At 41.5% G+C, this 17,683-nt stretch overlaps 1 long non-coding RNA gene across 1 annotated transcript; it reads right to left on the bottom strand.

The window, feature by feature from the left end:
* Positions 1-9,847: 9,847 nt before the first annotated feature.
* Positions 9,848-11,053, bottom strand: LOC147646967 (uncharacterized). The gene is made up of 3 exons (XR_015281750.1): positions 10,932-11,053; positions 10,783-10,842; positions 9,848-9,932 (listed from the first exon to the last, which is right to left on the bottom strand). It is a non-coding gene; the product is annotated as an uncharacterized LOC147646967 (long non-coding RNA).
* Positions 11,054-17,683: the final 6,630 nt, after the last annotated feature.

The raw sequence follows: 17,683 nt of genomic DNA, 5'->3' as shown, positions 1-17,683 counted from the left end.
GGAAATACACTAGTGAGCCTTTTTCTTGTCTTCTTACATAAAAATCCTGCATTTTTTACTGTGCTGTGGTATGGTAGCAATCCCAATTTTGACAGAAATCTGCATTGTAAGACCACAACACTGTGTTAATCAGAGAACTATAAAATGACGGCAACTGGCTTCTCAAATAAATCACAACTATTCTTTCCTTCTATGCCCATTGTGTCATAGCCAGTAGAAAGGCAAAGTTGTCTGTGGTTATTACATCCCATAGCTATCTTTCAGAGCTGTGAGATACTGTAAATCAGATCAATAGCAGTATCTTGCTTCCATAACAGTCTGGGACTTATCACACGATGCCTTCTATGTAGCCCTGCTTGCACTGCTTTATTTGAGATAGACTCTGATTGGCGTAGCAGTACTAAGATCCTAGGTCCATGTCCAGATTGGCATTCAGATGCCTAAGGTGACATTCTAATGACAATTTAAATACTCAGGATATAAGTCTTTAGAGCCTTTTTTAGCCAGACATCTAGCTCTTGAGGCACCTAAATTTCTTGAGCATCTCAGCTTTTGGCATCAACATCCATGTTTCTCTTCTGAGAAAATGAGCCCTGAACATTATCAGCTGTACTCAGACTTGCCACCATAGCAACAATATGGCTCAATGTGTTCACAATTCTTACCACAGGGGGCGGATTTTACCATCTCTGGTAAGAATATCCTGAGGTAAATGCTCTAGTTCAATCATTTGTCTGCTAACATTTGTGCTGCCTTTGTCTCCTTAAAACTGTATTGACTCACCTCAACCAAACAGAAAGAAACATTATCCTAGCTTTGTGCATACCTTTGGGATTCAGCTTTGTTCCCAACATAGTCTGCAATTCAGCCTTAGGTCATCACCCAGCAAAAAAAGCATAAAAAGTATTTTACTGTCTTCTGCTCCACTGGATAACTACATAAAAGGGCACTTTCCCCCGACATGCCTTACATTTTACAGATGAAAAAGAGTGACTTCTTCCTAAGAGTGGAAGAGGCCAAAGAGCTTACCTTACCAATGTCCAATGACTACTCTAACTTTATATCTGAGCACACATGTTGTGTTGGTGCACTCACCCAGAAATATGAGACCTAAATTTTACCCAGCTCACAATGCCCATGTCCTTGTGAAGTTGTTTTTATTTTCTTTTTTGTTGTTGTTGTTGTTGTTTATTTTTTGACAGGGAGTTGGGTTTTTATTTGATTGCTTTTTTCTTCCCTGAGAAGAAGCTGAGCACTTGCACATTAGAAATACAGAACAAAAATCCTAATTCTTCCAGAAAACTTTCTCCCATTCATGGGAGATACACACAGAAAATTGGGCCAGATAATTAAAAAAGATTCATGGCAGCATGATGATACTTACACAAAATTACTATTTAAATCTGCTTGCTAGCATTGTCTTTCTTAAATGGTATACCTTTTAAAGTATTGTAATGGGATGGTTAAAATCACAATGACCTAAGAAGGGCAATTAAATATTAGTTACATTTGGTTGGTTTATCTTACAGAAACTTGTTACATAAGATATTTTTTTTCTTGGGAATCTGGTTTACGTTCAGATATGTGTATTAAGCCGCTGCAGGATTCTAAAGGAGCAAGGTTGTAATGTCTATAACACATACCCATTATACAGGGCATTTCATTCTACAGTAATACACTATTACAAATAATTGCAGCTTCTATCAGCCCTGGGGTTAGTGCAGTCTATACTGATTTTTCTATTGTGCACACATTTCTAAGACTCCAAGGGCCTTTCCCAGGCAATTTTTAGTCAAACCCTCAGTCCCAAATATCAAAATTGTCCTCTGGGCATGCCACCCTTTTTTAGGCCCATTCAAGGCAGTATCCTGGAATATCCTTCTAACTTGACAGATATATCTACTGTATGCTTTCAAACCAGTTCTAAAAGGTTTTTTCTTTTCTACAATAATTTCCATTATCTGTATTTTGATTGTTTTGACAGGAAACCACTTTTTGGGAAGGACGGCTAAGTGATCATCATGGAGACTTTGAATATGCTAAGAATGAATGGTAAAACATGCTTTCTCTCAAGATTTGTTTCATATCTTTGTCTCTTCGACTCCTCATGTGTTCGAAATTATTATTTTTTAATAGCAGTGTGTCTTCTTGCTTATAAGGAATTTAAAAAACATTTTAAGCATCAATTGTGGTTTCTACACACTAATCCTTCTATCAAACATATTCTATTCCTTAAGTTTTTATGTCATATCCATCTCATTAAAGCACTTCCTAAACAAAGTCTGAAGGAATGTACTTAACAAGTGCCACATGTTTGTTTTTTCAATGTCTCTCCCATAGGGAAAAATAAGTACAGTGGAATATTTTTCTTCTCATGTTATTTAATTAGACACATAGAAACTATCCTGAATTACTGTAGCAGAAAGAAAAAAATAATAAAAACTATTTTTCCCTGATATAGGTTTGTAAAGTATGTAAAAGTCTGTTTTACGTTATTCAGTACCCAGTCTGTCCCTTTGTGAAGTGCGTTTCCTGCATAGGTGGGATGTGTTGTTCTTGTCAGTGATAAAGCTGGTGACCACAGCTCACTTCAGAGTTATGGGTACACTTTTTTCAGTTTATACCATTTTGATAAATAGAGAGATAACTATTTGTATTTGTTTACAATAGATGGAATCAACAGCAAAGTTCCAAATGTGTCTTTCAGAACACAACCTCTGTGAACTGCAAGAATTTGAGCTGTCTATTTCTGCAGGATTCAGTCTTAAATATGCTTAAAATGCTTAAATCTTCAGAAAAGGTACAGCATAATCCTTAGTTCTTTTAAGAGCCAAGTATTACACTGTTCAGAAAAATAATCCCAAATTCAAAAGAAAGTTTAAACAAGCTAGCATGTGGTGCTTTGGTTACCTGATTCTCTTTAGAAGGTGAGTATTGAATTTTTTTAATAAAAACTTAAAGTGTCTTTACAGCTATTTTATTCAACCAGTTGGAAAAACCCACATTTATGTTTATACAGTATTAAAATGAATAGGAAAGCTGAAACATACCACACCGTAACTCTAAATGCAACAATATCAGGGAGAAATTCAAACAAGATCTTGTTTAGAGACTATTACAGTGGTATTAACAAGGGTTGGTTAAAGTCAAGAATTTCTTTCCCAAAGTAACCCAACACCAGATACCTAAATTCAATTTTATTAGGTGGAAAATATCACCTATCCAAGTAACATTTTCTTAGCGGTTTTATATTACCATTCTATTTCTTCTTCATCAATTTCAGGGACAGATCCTTAAGCTAAATACTAAAAAGAAAACCTTGAGTAATTTAAGAAAGGTTATGACACAGGAAGTTTAAAGAAGGAAATACAGAAACTTAGAGTTTGAGAATCCACCAGATAGAATGACTCCATTTGTTCAAATGCCTTCTTTTTCTCTATCCTTATACTTACACCCAGCCTGCAGTGGAAATCAAGGACTTCTCACAGCTGAAAAACTTGTTTCCATGGTTGGCTGTGGACAGAAAATTGGTTGGAATTAGACACATCATTGAAATAGGCTAGCATCCTTCCATGGCTCATGCCTGAAGGGTTATTTGAACAAAGGCAGAAAATTGTAAAAACTCTTTATATAAGAAGAGGCATTATGACATTAGGGCTAGTTTGATCTCCACCTTCCTTTGCAATTTTTGTCTCTTGCTTTAATTTATTGGATACTTATTTCTTCAGCATTTCTAGAAATTTTCTAGAAACTGCTTTTACTTTCTTTATATCGGCACTGTTGTCACTGTAATGGTTGTTCTTGTCAGGAAAATTAATCCACAAACACCAGAGGTTTATGTCCAAAAAGAAGACAGAGGAGTCCTTTTTCTTTTTTCGAATAAAGGGAGAGGCCATGGGGCATTCCCCTGGGGTCTCTCAAATTTTTGGAGGGCGCAGCCTCCTTTTTATCCTAATTCCCTGCTGCTTGTCCCTTCTCTCTTTCCCCATAGGCTGAGGTACTTGAGAGGTACAGACTTCCTGGAACACCTGATACTTGCGATACCTTTCCCCCCCCCACCAATGCATAATCCCTTCTTAATTCTTAACTTTCATGGAATTCATGGTGCTCTTTCAGTGCCTCTTTCATCTTTTAGTGGAATCTATCCCATTGTTTCTGTTGTCTCTCACTGATAGCTGCATCTTATCAGCAGACCCACAGCTTGTTTGTAAAGACAAACCCGTCATTCCTCTCAATCTCAAGCACTGCACATATTTTCATTTACAACTAAAACTAAGGATTTTAGAATTGCAACTGTTGCTTTCCAGTCCTTCCTCAGAATAGTATTTTTCAGTCTAATCTTGTCGTGGTTTTAAACCAGTAACTAAAAAAATTACTTATTTTTTTGCTGTGAGATATGGATTAGAACAAGAGCAAAACAGGCTTAAGACTTAAAAGAAATAAAGAAAGTTTATTAACAAACTACAAGAATAAGAACACCAAAATAAACTTCCAGAAAACTCTTTTTATCCCTTACTACCCACTATTCTTTTGTTTACATGACAACATAGAGACAAAAACTTTGGAACTTTGGTGTTTAAAACAGTCCCAATTCCTGCTAGTCTTTTCATCAGTCTTTGTAGAGAAACAGAAGTCTCTTTCTGTTAATCTATGGAGTTTCTCACAAGAAAACTATTTCTGTTATAGTTTCTTATTTTCCTGATGCCAGCTGTCCTGAAATCTGTCATCAGAGTTTACTCCTCCCATTTCACATCACTCTGAGGTGTGTATGGGCCATGAGTCTAGGGATGTCATTTTAAGGATGAGTTACTCAAAGGCAAAAGTTCTCTTCATCTGTCTTTGTGAGCTCCACTGGAAAACAGTTTTCTCATTGCCCCCCAAGGCTTCAAATTTTTGCTTCACTCTGTTCCAGCACTTCACTGTATCACAATTACTCTACTTTTTACTCAAAATCCACACTTTGAACACTCTATTCCTCCCTATATACTCTATCATGAATTAAAGGAGTTTTTTCAAGACCTTATTGTCCATCTCCATAGCTTTAACAGAAAAATATTTCAGCTTATTAAAGCATCTCCTTATTCTCTACCCTTTTCTGAAGCTTAATTCTTTTCATTACTGTCTCAGTTTATAAAGTCTCTTTACGTGTTGATTACTCTTTTTTTCTCTCTCTGGATAGAAGGATTAATCTGCAAGTCTCATCTGGGTAATGAAAGGGTTAAAATCTTGCCCAGGCTTTGAGGATGGTTCTGTGATCTCTGCCGGAGCAGGAGCTGGCATTGTCTGCTATAGAAGATTCTTCATGTCTGCTCTGGAGAGTGTGGTTGCTGTCTCATCCCGCTGAAGGTCGAGAGCTTTTTTTTCCTTTCTTTACTCGGCAGTCTCTGGTGAATTCAGTCACAGCAAAAACTGCAGCCGAGCCAGGAACTGGCCTGGCCCGGCCAGAGCACAGGGCAAGCTCCCGCAGGCCCCATCTCCCGGCCGGGAGCTGCTGGTCCCAGCCCAGCTCCTGCCCCACGGGTCCGCATGGCCGGGGCAGGGAACAGGAGGCCAGCTGGAGCTCTGTTACCTTTCACAGCCAGAAAACAAAGAGAACAAGAGTGATCTGAGTTTACATCTTAAGGAGGTGTTTACAGGTTGACTTAACTTTTTAATGGTCAAAACTGCTGTCAGTTCTTAGAAATGACTGATAATTGGTCAGGAGGAAAGACTCCCATCAGCCACCAGTAGCTTCAATATCCTTAGCTCTCAAAACCACATTAAAGGTAAAGCCACTCCATGACAAATCTGTAGATCTGTAGTCCTACAACAAATTAACATTGAATATGTACAGACTTAAATTTATTTTACATCAATATCTCCACTAGCAAAATGCTAGGCAGCACAGAAAAAAAGTATTTCTAAAACTAGAACTTTGATTACTTTTGATCCACATTTATTCACATAAATACCTTATTCATCCTGTTTGCTGAACTTGCATAGTCATCTCTCTCCCTGCTGTGCCAATTTACCTGATCAAGTTTTCTATAACCTAAATTTATCAGTTTACCATTACTAATCTCATTTTCCATCTGCTTTTCTTTTTTACCAAAAATAATACCTTTATATCATTGCAATTAAGCAACTGCTATTTAATTTCAAACCATTTTCTTTGTTTAAGCAATTGATGGACAATATTAGACACCAGCAATTAGCTCCTAGTTTTTAAAAATTATTCTCTGTTCCTGCCATTTTCTGATTCTAGTCTTGTGAGGTGTCTCCACCCAGGGAGGCAAATACATAGTTTCAGATAAGCGTTGTTAAAGTAAGAGGCGTGGCTTTAAAGCCTGGTGTTGGGGGTTAGGTGTTTTTCTTTTTTAGTTCTGGCTTGCCTGTGGAATTTTTACCCATTAGTTGCGGGGACAACCTAACTGTGGGTACTTGGTGGGTGCTTGACAAAAGACAAGGGGTTCAGCAGGGGCCCAGGGGGGGAAGGGGGCAGGAAAAAAAGAGGGTGGGGACAGTTTGGCGGGCTTTCTTAAGCTTCTGAGAAAGAACACTTGGGGCGCAGACCCGTTGCGGTGGGGAGAAGGGAATTTCGCCATCACCCAGATGGAGCTGCTGCTTCTTCTCCTTCTTCCCTCTTCATTCACATTCACAGGGGGTGCCTCACACCCCCTGTCCTGCCAGGATGTGTGGCAGTGCCAGCCACTGCCATGGAGCTGCTGATACAACTCAGCCACCTGGCCAGGATCTCAGCTCATCCCTCTTGTTCCAGCTGAGTGTTCCTCAGAGCCCTGCAGGAGCACCAGGACTGCCCGCCCGAGGGGGTTTGTGAAGCAAAGCCTCTCCTCCATCCTCTTCCCATCTCAGCTGAGAAAGCTGTCACAGGGTCCCTGATTCTGTTTTCTTGCTAATGCTGTATTTATTGTTGTTTGTTTGCCTTGTTATAAATACTAGTAAAGAACTGTTATTCCTATCCACAGATCTCTGCCTGAGAGCCCCTTGATTTCAGAATTATAATAATTCAGAGGGAGGGGGTCTACATTTTCACATTCCAAGTCCTGCTCTCCCTAGCAGACACCTGTCTTCTAAAACTGAGACACCCAGGAAGAGTAAATTCCATCCCTCTGCCTAGGGGGATGGGCCCTGTGAGCCCTGGACTCTCATGGGGTGGCAGTCCAGGGTGTTGTGATTGGTTCTGTGCTGCTGGAGTTTCTCCCTTGCTCTGTCTCTATTAGTCCCTGATCTTAAACTGCCCCCTGGCTCTGCCCCATAAAACCCACTACCCTGCCTCTGTTCTGGGCTCTCTGTCTCTGGATTTATGCTGAGTTTGTTCCTGTGTTGAATAAGTGGTTTCCTGAGATTAACCAAGCAGAAGCTCGTCTCATTGAATTCTCATGCCGGTCACCAGTAACTGTAGCCTCCCTGGACATGATCCTGCAGCTGCAGAATGCACCATAGTCTGACTGTTCCTAATTATTTACTGTGAATCACTGATAATTACCATTCTTTCCAAATATCTATCATTTGCCACAAATTTCTACATTTTGCTTCTGTGTTTGCATTGAACTTTCTTCAGTAGGTAGTCCAAATTCTTTGCTTCTGTATTTTTCATGGATCCTTACCTCAAAAGCCTTTTAATTTCCATGTTAAATGATTATTGTTAAAGGAGGTTACTTTCTTTACTGTCTGCTTAATAGGAAAATAGCAGGAGTGATACAGTGAGTATTACTGGTCAGCAAAGGTGAGTTCTTATAAGTGTATATAAATACATGTATACAAACACATGAAGGAAGGTGGATAAGAAGCAGCAGCCAGGCTTTTTTCAGTGGTGCCCAGTGACAGGACCAGAGGAAATGGAGCACATAGTACCTTCCTCTTTGGAGATACTCAAAAGCCATCTGACTCAACATGGTCTTGGGCAACCAGCTCTGGGTAGTCTTGCTTGACTAGGGGGTTGGACCAGCTGACCGCCACAAGTCCCTTCCAACATTAATGCTTTTGTGACTACGTGATCAACAGATATTAATTAATCCTGCAGACCCCGTCAAAAGTAGGACTTTCACAAGAAAACTTTCTCCCTTCCCTAAAGCTTATAATTCTTCCCCATGAAAAATAATGCTCTCTAATCACATCTCATTTCCAGTATGTTTTCCACCTTATGTTTCATTTTCTGCCTGATTTGAAATACTTCAGAAATATTCATCATCTGAAAATACTGTTTTTCTCTTTTTTTTTTTTTTAACCTTAAAACTCAGGCAGCTGGAAATCAAGTGAAACACTGTGAATGTGACAAGAGCTACCCACATTTTAATGCACAGTCAGTATTTCAGATATCAAACTATGTTCCCTTTCTGCTTAATTGTCTTTCTCCTTTGGCCCATTGGACTCGGCTGTCTTGAAGGTCTGTGCTTTAAGTGCCTTCTTTCCTGACAATAATATGATACAGATTGCATTGGGTATTATAAAATGTGATACCTGGCAAATTGCATTTTAATAGTTTGAAGGAAAGTAGTGTAATTTCTTAGCTTTTCTAGGCTGTCGAGACAAAAGGAGAAATGAGTGGAATTTAACTACTGCAATGGTTGGGTTGCAAAGCTACCTTTAATTTAAATATGCTTTGAGAAGTTGTCCTTTTTGATGCCAAACTCCATAGTGCATATAGAATATAAATAAGACCAGGAGTGTTTTTTTTAATGTGTCTGATGGACAAGAATAGTCTTGATAAATTCCAAAGAAGAGTCTTAGAGAAAGTAGCAATAGTCAATTTGTTCATAGATAATAATGTTGCATTAAGTTTGACACTTTCTGATTGAGCTTCGTTAGTAGTTAGTTATTAATGGGAGGAAACCTAAGTCAAAAATTTATGTTAATACAGTAACAAAGAGAGGTACTGTTGGCAAAACCTCAGGACAAAAACAGGATAAAACAGGACAAAATTACTAATTGTCAGAGAACTGTAATCTAAAATAAAAGAAACAATGATTTTTCATTGTATTAATGTATAACCATAACATTCAAACAGTGATTTTTTTGCTCATTGTTTTTGCTTGCACACAATGTGCTCCAAAACAGCACTGAAATATACGTCAAAATTAAATTATGAAAGCATATCAATGTTTCTTCACAGTCTTAATATTTACTGTTTGAAATGGCTCTCCCTCAGGTTGGATACAAATATGCAAACTTTAGTCTCTGCCTGTGATTAACTACAAATGTTTTCATTAATTGATGAAATAGAATGCCATAAAATAGAGTCTTATGATGTTTGGTAATGACAAAATATTATGCCTTTAATCATTTAATACAACTGTCATATTTTCATTCAAACTTAGAAAAAATAATGCCAGCCACCACATGAGGGTGGGATGCTTTATCACAGGGCCTGTCCGACCCCTGGCTTCTGCTGGCAACAATCCCAGGTAGTCAGGCTGACCTAGGGGACAGACACACTGTCTGGGGTTCTGCAGGCAGCCTCCAGCCAGGAGTAACCCTTGGAGCATGGACGAAGGCTTTAAGTGATCAGCTCTTTAAGCAGCAATTTCTGCTCTGTGATCAGCTTTGTTCAGCCCAGCCAGCTCTGCTAAGGTGTTACCCCAGACAACACAGATAAGAGATGGGAAGACCATATAGCATCCCGCAGTCTTTAATGCAGGCTTCAGAAAAGGGGGCCAGTGATGATCTAACCCCAAACTGGGTAAAAGCTGGGGTTTTTATAGGGGAGAATCAGGGAGGGGACCAATGGTCTGAGAGGGGATAGGTTGACCAATACTTAACACGGAGATGACATGGGTTCCTGAAGCAGGAAGGGGTCCACGGGTTAGGCACAGTGACTAGGCAGTTTTATCTTATCTTAGGGGATTGATCTCCAGGGAGGATGCCTGTTGGAGGACTGTGCCTCCTCCACAACTCCTCTCTCTGTATTTAGTAGAAAGGCATCCCCTATAGCTCTTTTGAAGCAACAGAGAAGACATGAGAACATGGCTAATACAACAATAATCACAATAAAAAAATCAATAAAAATAATAATCCACAAAATTCCCATAAACCAAAGATGTCACCCATTCTGTTAGTCCCCAGTGACCGAGAAGGTCATTGACCCAAAGTCTTCTCAGTCATGTCTGTAAGCAAGTAGTAGGAAATCACTTGCTGCTTGGTTATGTAGAGATGCATGTCTTGTGATCTCCTCATCTTTTAAAACAACACTCAGGGCAGCAGATGTTGCGTTGGCCTGCTTGCTAAGCCAACACTCCACGTGATTTATGTCACCAAGGGCTTTAGCTGTGGCTACCCATGGGTAAAATGGGGAGGCTGCAACTCACTTTCCTAGATTCCAATTGTAAATTTGGTTGTCGTAATTTTCATCAAATTCTGAATAGGATCTTTTTTGGCGTGCCAATTTGGTTTTTTGTTTCAAATTATGTAACAATTGATATTTGGGGTGAGGGTAGAAAGCTTGCCAAAGCTACAGGAACCCCCCTGGAGACGTGAGGGGATTCCAGCCCAAACATTCCCTGGGGCAGCACTTTGGGGTAGAGAGAGGACACAGAAAGTGTGCGGCTGGTGTAATTACACCAATTCAAATTATTGTAAGCTTTGTTAATTGGTGATATAGCTTTTCTGTACGTGTTTTTTTGCCTGGTAAATTCCTTGCTAATAATCACTTGGTCATCTAAAATAAAAGCTGACACAGTATGTTGCTTTGGAGGACCCCAGCAGGTCCAATTCTTGGGGTTCCTCCAGAGCATTTGGCAGAATTTTTGTCCACTCATTGGACAAAAATTGGATTGGGTCTCTTACCTGTGATGCAGAGGAGCTCTGAATTATAGACAGGCCAGTCATCTGCTACCAAGGGAATTCCTACCAGACACAAGGAAAGTGCGTTGTCAGTGCTACGCATTGATAGGCACATGTTATCTTGTTTCAGTGTCCTTGATAGGGTCACCCACACATTATGGTTAGGCTGTGGGCTAATCCAGCCGAAGGTGTATGGCACTGTGAAAAGCATCCAGGCAGCAGTGAGAACAGCACCAACGGAGATAATTTTCATCTTTGGACAAGGATGGGGCTTCTGATAGGGAATATAAGCAAGATTTGTTATCCTTATGGTGGAGGGGGGAGGTTAAGGGTTTTTCTCCAGTCTTTCCCCCCCCCTCCCCTTTTTTCTATTTACCAAAAACTAAGGATGGAGGAGGTAGGTATGGGGTTCAGGGGGGTTCTGGCAAGGGTTGAGGAAGGGAGACATGAAGGTTTTTAGGGAAAAAGGGGTAACAACATATAAATCAGGTAACAATTTGTGGACAGGCTGTGTCTGGCTTATAACTTGGTTGATGCAGCAGCATCTTGTTCAGTTTTCTGATGGAATGTTCTTCTCTGTGGTTTGTGGACGCTTGGCGATGCCTTCGTTTCCATGCTGAGGTGGTTTGGTTTTGTGGAGGTCTTGTATTTGACTGAGGAGGATTCTTGTTAGTGGCTATGGAGGCAGTGTGTTTGCAGTGCCGCCTGCCGGGTTTTGCAAGGAAACAGCGGCAGTAACTGTTGCTATGGCAGCAGAAGCCACGTTGGGAGGGGTAGAAGCGTCAGGGGGAAAAGTCACAGCGGCAGGAAAAGCCGTGTCGGAGGGAGAAGAAGCGGTGGGGAGAAAAGCGGAGGGGGCGGGCAGGCATGGGAAGGACGGCAGTAGCCAAGGCGGGGAGAAGGTTTAGCCACAGGCACGCTGGACGCGGCCACGGGTGGGACGGGAGCCATATGCACCATGGGGATCGGCTGCAGGTCCGTGTGCCCGCCAGGAAGGGGTGGTGCCGCGCCGTACTCGCACTGTGCCGCCGCGGGGAGTGGCGCCGCATTCCACTCACACTGTGCCGCTGCCGGAGGCGGCGGGGTAGCCGCGTGTGAAGGGGGTGTTCTGGGATTGGGGGGTGACAGGGGATTTCGCGGTACACGACGGGGCAAAGTGGGGGTAGGGACAGGGTGCAGTGGGGTGTTGGGGAGTGGGATGCACAACAGGGGTGGGGGGAGGGCCGCGGTGGATATTGGAACAGGCAGGAGTGGAGATGGAGCGGGTCCCACACTCCCGGCCCAAGAGAGCGGGGTTGGGGAGGAGGGGGCAGTTCCCGGCTCTCTGGTCCGGGATGTGGGGTGAGGGTTTGCACTGAGGAATGTGGCTGGAGCAGGGGGTGGGGGCACAGGCTGGGCCCCAGGAGACAGTGGGGGGAGTTGACATGGAAATGTTATGAACGGGCCAGGAGACCTGCTCCTTTTCAAAGGCCTTTATTGAAGGACACAGCTCTGGGGTGGGGTCCAAGGGGTCACTTTTTCTGTCTTGTTTTACCTAAATCATCATACAGTGGTACCCCCAGTCCCTTTCCTAATTCCTTCAGTAGGAGGAAGAAAGCTGGCTTAATAATCACAATTGTACAGCTTCCTGACCAATCCCCATGAAGGTTGGTGTAGGCTGTGTTACCGCGTATCCAAAATAATTGTTTGGGTGCCTCCCAAAATGTTTCCCTTGTTTTAGAGGGACATTCCCAGCACTTAGATAGTTGTCTTAGTGCCCAGAAGGGATTTATTCCTTGTTGGGCACATTCATACAGGTTGTATCTCTTATGGTGTATACACTCCTTTTCCCTGTTCCCTGGTGTCCAGTACCGGTTGGGTTCCTGGGTGATCCACCTCATACCTGTGTTCTTTACTACCAAGTACTGTTTACAGGCCATGTTCCCCGTGGGAGTGTTATACCCTGTTCCTGATCTTAAGATACATTCTTCTCCAATAACCTTCACTCTCAGATCCCATTTTTCCTTTCTTCTTAATCCTAAATTTTGGGGTTTTAATTCCAATTGCTTCCACCTTATAATCTCCAGAGGTCCTAAGCTAATTCCCTCCCAGGGCCAAATCACAGTCATTTGTGTGCTACCACAGATCCAACAATTGATTACATTCAGTTCTTTGCTATTCCTCTCGACTAGGTCTACAAATAAATTTTTCCCTTAAGGGAATTCTGAATTTTGACTTCTGTCTGTGGTTGTCATTTGCTTCTCTTTTGTCAGACCTACTTGCCCCTCATGTTCAAAGCAGAGCCAGGTTTCTCCTGCAGGACACTCTATGAGGAGGAGTTGCCTAAATGAGGCTGTATTTTTAACCACCCAGTAAGTTTTTCCCTCTTCCTGGCAAGTTACCAGTTGGGATTTGTTAAAACACCGAGGGTTCAGGTTTGTGTGGACTCTGATCAGGGATCCCAGGTTTTCTCCATCGTAAAGGGGCTGATAGCACTTAGTACAAGGGTTCTCATTTCCCTTGGCTCTTTGGTTTATCAGCAGGATCAGCATAATTTTTCCTAAGAGTCCGATATGAGCCATCTTTTCCACCGCGTAGGCTTCACTCGGTCTTGCCTCTTAGGGTCAGGGATGCATGGGATCACCTTTGTCCTATTCCTGTTCCCCTCTTCTGCAATTTTTTTGGAGCCTCTCAGAATGTGCCCTGTAGGAGATTTGGTCTATACGTAAGTGAGGAGAGAGAGTTCTGCAATCATGCATAGGGATTTTTAAGGGCAAAGTCTTAACACTACTAGTACTGTTCTAACAACAATTTTTACAACTTTAAGGATAAGCTTTAGCAACATTCCAACACAGCTTTACAACCTCAGTAGTAACCTTTAACAACAGACTAACAACTTTCCAACCTTAATAGTACACCTCAACAGTAGCTCAATAACTCATAATTGTCATTTGCTGGTTTGTAGCAGGTAATGCTTTTGGCTTTCTTTGATGAGTTATATTAAGATCCTTTGAGCTTGGGATGGCAACCCACTCAGGAGGAGTTGTGGACGATGCAGCCTGGGTCTGGTTCACAAGGGGGAGGTGGTACTGGTCCTTTTACTCTGGTGATATGGGACCAACCTTTTTCTTGGGTCCTTATGGCAGTATGTGTGGTAAGCAATACCTGGAAAGGACCTTCAAATATGGTGTTAATGGGGTATTATTCTACTATTTTATCAACACCCAGTCCCCAGGACTAATCTTGTGTATATCTGTATCCAGAGGGGAGGTTTGGGGAAGGTATCCCTTCTTCCTGAGGCCTTCGAGAGTTTTTCCTATGGTTTGGAGGTATTTTCTGGTTAGTGTTTACTATGGCTATTTCTTTTGGTTGTATTAGGGCTTCCAATACTGATTTTATTAGTTCTTTGTGTAATAGGTCCTTTCCCTTGGAATTTAGGTACCCTCTTTCTTCCCAAATCTTCCCAAACGTGTATACAATGCCGAATGCATATTTGGAGTCTGTATAGGCGGTCCCATAGACCTGTTTTAATAGTTCTAGCCCGCTTTTTAACACATACACCTCACGGCATTGGGCTGACCAATTAGAGGGTAGCCTACCCACTTCAATTACCTTCAGATCCTCCTCCTCTGTAGCTGCTACTATGGCATATCCCGATACTCTCTTCCCCTGACTCTGGAAGACTCATCACTGAATAATATCTTTCCATAGTGCAGAGGTGTGTCTTTTAAGTCTTCCCTTACCCTTGTTTGCAGGTCTGTTAGTTCTACACAGCTGTGTTCTAGTTCAGATGAGGGCTCTCCTGAGAGAAACTGTGATCGGTTTAAGCTTTTTGAGATGAAATGTTTTAAATTATCAGTGTCCATCAACACGATCTCATATCTTAATATTTTGGGATCTGTAAGCCATTGGTGGGCTCTCTGTCTCAGCACATCTTTGAGGTCATGAGGAGTATGGATTATGATGCTTCCTTGTAAGGTTAATTTCTTGAGTCTCCTCTATTAAAAGGGCTGTTGCTGCAATGGCTTATAGACAGATAGGCCATTCCCTAGCTACTGGATCTAATAATTTTGAGGTAGGCTACTGGTTTTCTATGCCCACTCCATTCTTGTGTTAGTACCCCATATGCCACTCCATTTTCCCTATTTACAAATAGATCAAATTCCTTTTTGAGGTCTGGTAAACTCAAAACTGGGGCTGTAATTAGATTATCTTTTAGAAGTTCCAAATGCTTGTCGTCTTCATTTTTCCAATTTACAGGCTCAGAATATATTAGTTTATGATGCAAAAATTTGATGCTTTGAGTATACTGGTCTATCCATAATTTACAGTATTCAAATAAGCATAGTAATTTTCTTATGTCTCTTTTTGTCTTTGGAGTTGGTATCAATAAAATTCCTGAAATTCTCTCCAGGCATAATTTCTTATATCCTTCCCCCATTATGTGGTCTAGGTAGGTGACTTTTGGTTCTACAAATTGCAGTTTGTTCTTTGATACCTTCAGTTTGTTTTTTGATCACTAAAAAGTTTAGGAGTTTGATACTGGTGGTTCTGACTTCATCTTGTTCCTTCCCCAATATTAAAAGGTCATCTACATATTGTAGGACTTGAACTTCCTTCTCTGGGGTGAACCTTTCTAAAAGTCCTTCTAAGGCCTGCCCAAAAAGGTTTGGGGATTTGGTGAATCCCTGGGGTAGACAGGTCCATCTGAGTTGTTGCTTTCTATTTAGGTCAGGATGTTCCCACTCAAAAGTGAACCTGGCATTCCTCCGCTAAGGGACAGGCCCAAAATGCATCTTTTAGATCTATGGTAGTGAACTACGCATGTTCTCTGGGGATCTGACTCAGAAGAGTGTATGGGTTGAGTACTACTGGATGTTTAGAAATGATCCTCTTACTTACTTCTCTTAAGTCTTTGACTAATCTATATTTATTCTCCCCCTTCTTAACAGCGAGTATGGGGGTATTGTGCAGGGACATACAGGGTTCTAAAATTCCCTCTGTTAGCAGGTACTCGATTATGGGTGCCAGCCCCTTTTTACTCTCCAATAATATGGGATACTGTTTAACCCAGATAGGGGATGTTTCTTCCTGCATCTCAGTTTTTATGGGTGGGATGTTCAGACAACCTATTTTCTCTCCCTCAGCCCATACTTTAGGATCTGTCTCTTTCAAGTCTACTTCAGTTAGTCTCATGATACGCAGCATCATTTTCTCATTCTTTGGGAGGACCTCTACACACAGTTGTATTTGTAAGTCTCTTCCCAACAGGTTACCCCCTAGGCTGGGTAAACAAAGTCCACAACACAATGCTTTGAGTTCCCTTTTATCTTGAGCTTTCCTATGATCTTAGCCCTTAAGGGTTTTCCTTCAGCCCCTATCACTTCACATGTATTTTCCCCTATCTTTACCCCTATTGGTAGTTTACTTGTAGAAGGTTGATCTGCCCCTGTATCTACTAAAAATTCATATTCTGCATGTTGAGGACCCACTTCAAACTTTACTAAGGGCTCATCTTGATGGTTCATGGGGTCCCCTAATGGATAAAGCCCTTGACACCCCTATTCATTACCTTTCAGAGCCTTTTCCAAGGCTTCCTGTTCTTTGCCTATGGCCTCATTGAGAGAGGATTTGTTACAAAACTTCTTAATGTGGACTATTTCATCACAGTAGTAGCACCTCTGTGTGTCCCCTGGCTTCCCATTGCTATTCACTTATGGTGGCAGCACTGGCTTACCTTGTGCCTTGGGGTCTTTCCTTTCTTGGGAGGATGGTTCTGATGGATTCTTATCTGTCTCCAAACTTGGCTAGATACTGCCACCATAATTCAGGCTTTGGCTTTTGTCTTTTCCTCCTCTCTTCTTAAATAAACACTTAAAGCCTCTTTCAACAACTCATTCATCCCCTTCTCCTGCCAATCCTCCATCTTTTCTAATTTTCTTCTGATGTCTGGCCAGGATTTTGTCACAAACTGTACCTTCAGCAGTACCTGCCCTTCTGGACTATCTGGATCTCCATTGGACTGTAGCTGAAAGTTTCTTTTTAATCTGTTAAGCCAAGTTGCTGGCATTTCATCCTTCCCTTGCACAAGGTCGAATGATAGTTAGGTGTTACTCCCTCAGGGAACAGACTCCTTAATTCCCCTAACTATCATCCTTCCCTTGCACAAGGTCGAATGATAGTTAGGTGTTACTCCCTCAGGGAACAGACTCCTTAATTCCCCTAACTATTAGAGTCCTATAATTCTCCATGCTCCTTCTTCCCTGATCCTGATTCGGATCCCATCCAGGATATACTAAGGGCATCTTGTGGTTAGCCGGCTGTCCTGCTTGGTTTTCCCTCTCCCAGATCTGCATCCCTGCTGTGTGAATCAATCTCAGTTCCTCAGGGCTGAACAAGATTTTTAGTATAGAATTTAACTCCCCTTAGGTATATATGCTGGGTGATACATGAAAACAACTGTTGGATAGAAAAGCTTAAAGTGTGAGTGTGTAAATTAGAGAGTTTTCTTAATTCATTGAGTGAAAAAGTTAAAGTTAGTTTAGAAAGCAGAAGACAAAATGGAGGATTTAGAATGTTGTTTCTTTTCCATCTTCTTTCTTCTTCATGTTCTTCTTCTAGAGGTTTTTGAGTAATAGTGTTTAGATAGAAAATGCCACAGTGCAGCACACAGGTGTTGGGTCATTGGGTCATTAAAAAAAAATAATATACGTGTCTGTCGCCATGAAAACTCAGCTTCTGAGCTTGCTGACATGGTTTTCTAAAGACTTTCCCAGGACAGTAACTGTAAACATAGATATCTGTACATTCTTTCTGTTACAAGTCTTGTGATGGACATCTCTCATGGCCAGTGCAGTGGCAAAGTGTTATCCTGACCATCCAATCCCTGGCCGTGGTCAGAAACCTATAAATCCTGGGAGGAAAA

This window comes from Cyanistes caeruleus, unplaced genomic scaffold (genome assembly GCF_971803275.1).
Source record: "Cyanistes caeruleus unplaced genomic scaffold, bCyaCae1.hap1.1 HAP1_SCAFFOLD_74, whole genome shotgun sequence".
NCBI lineage: Eukaryota > Metazoa > Chordata > Aves > Passeriformes > Paridae > Cyanistes > Cyanistes caeruleus.
The sequence above is the reverse complement of the archived record's forward strand: the minus strand, read 5'-3'. Positions and strand labels throughout refer to the sequence as shown.